Consider the following 1,546-nt stretch of genomic DNA (forward strand, 5'->3'; position numbering starts at 1 on the left):
GAACAACTGCGCTGGGAGCAATCCCGTCACTCAACAAATACATCCTTGGCTAGAAATTTTCTAAAAATAGAAATCAAAAGGAATCAAAACAAGGCTGAAAAATTGTTTGGAGCTGTCACTTATTTGTCACACAAGAGCCGTTTACTGGGAATGTCTTCTACGACTGTCCAGCTCACTGTCTTTCAGGAAGCACATACTTGGAATAATAATGCTGCGTAAGTCATGTGATGGCAGCAAGGTTGGAAACAGATTGGTGACATTCGTCCAATTGTGATAAAAATTGGGGAACAGCTTAGACAAGAAGCCTAACTGCGTCAGCCTTCATAGCCTTGAGTGAGTTTCCCAAAGGTATTGACGCCAACATATTTTAAAACGTAGAAGTATTTCGTCACGGATGACTGGAGAAGCTTAAGTGAAACGAGGCTGAAGAGCCAACATAAACAAAACACAAACGTCATTACGACAACTATGACGCTGATGTAACTGTAGTAAACACTTTTTTTCAATTTAACACCCGAATTCAATGCACATACTCGTTAAAGCCCCATGACGTCACGGTGTTTATTTTTCGGAAAACGAATAAGGCAGGTTAAACGTCAGAATTTCGGTAATGTAAACGACATTTTCTCCTGGGTATAGTTCCAGGCAAGTGCGTATAGTTATTAGACAAAGGATTTGATAAATTTGTTGTTTATGAAAAAAGAAATCTCGTAAAAGAACGAGATAAGCTCGCTGTTAGAAAAACCGATACATCCACAATACGTTTATACACCGTGCGGTAGTAGTATCATGGCTGTACGTAAGATAAATCTGTTTGTATTCTGACGTATGCTCTATACCACTGAAAACAAGCTGACGGTTTATGAGAATTACCTAAAACAAACACATTCTGTTTTTATCAGCGCCAATGCCTAGACATAATCAGACAGAATGCATTCCTAAACGAGGATTATGCTAAAAAGAAACGACATAATGTAAGCCATCAAACTAATTAATATACGCTTTAGAGCGCTTTAATTTCCTACCCCTACCATTGTTATGTTAAGAGTCGAAGAGTCAAAGTTTAGTATTACAGTCTACAATTTGGACTCAATTTCCTTTTAGTAAATGCGACCTTATGACATTGGCGTCAATAGGAAATGTAATTTTGGCAGGTCACAACTGGAATGTAACGAAAATCGCCCAGAATTTACCCAACACCTTTCCGAAGTTCCGAAAAGCTCGAAGTGGATTTCCTCCCGTAAGCAGTTGAAGATAGACTTGAATTCGCGCTATGATTGGAATTTTGGTCATTCTACGTATAAGCTAAATATAGCTGAATACCGGTATGGAAAGTTTCGAGGCACTTTTTTATGTTCCGGTCTGGTTTTTGTGAAACTTTTCGCCAACAACTGCGTATGTATTTATACATTTTATAGTTTTACTTATGTTTACAGTTACGGTTATTTATAAGGCAGTAAAAAAGTTACATCCACACCTCCTGTAAAAATGTATTAAATCCGAGCTTTTCATCTGGCAAATATCAATAAATCTTTCAATCGCCGTT

General features: G+C 37.8%; 1 long non-coding RNA gene across 1 annotated transcript; it reads left to right on the plus strand.

Annotated features, from left to right (window-relative positions):
* Window positions 1-361: 361 nt before the first annotated feature.
* LOC143446198 (uncharacterized) lies at window positions 362-1,546 on the plus strand. The gene is made up of 2 exons (XR_013113903.1): window positions 362-974; window positions 1,155-1,546. It is a non-coding gene; the product is annotated as an uncharacterized LOC143446198 (long non-coding RNA).

The sequence above is a fragment of the Clavelina lepadiformis genome, chromosome 2 (genome assembly GCF_947623445.1).
Source record: "Clavelina lepadiformis chromosome 2, kaClaLepa1.1, whole genome shotgun sequence".
Taxonomy (NCBI): Eukaryota; Metazoa; Chordata; class Ascidiacea; order Aplousobranchia; family Clavelinidae; genus Clavelina; species Clavelina lepadiformis.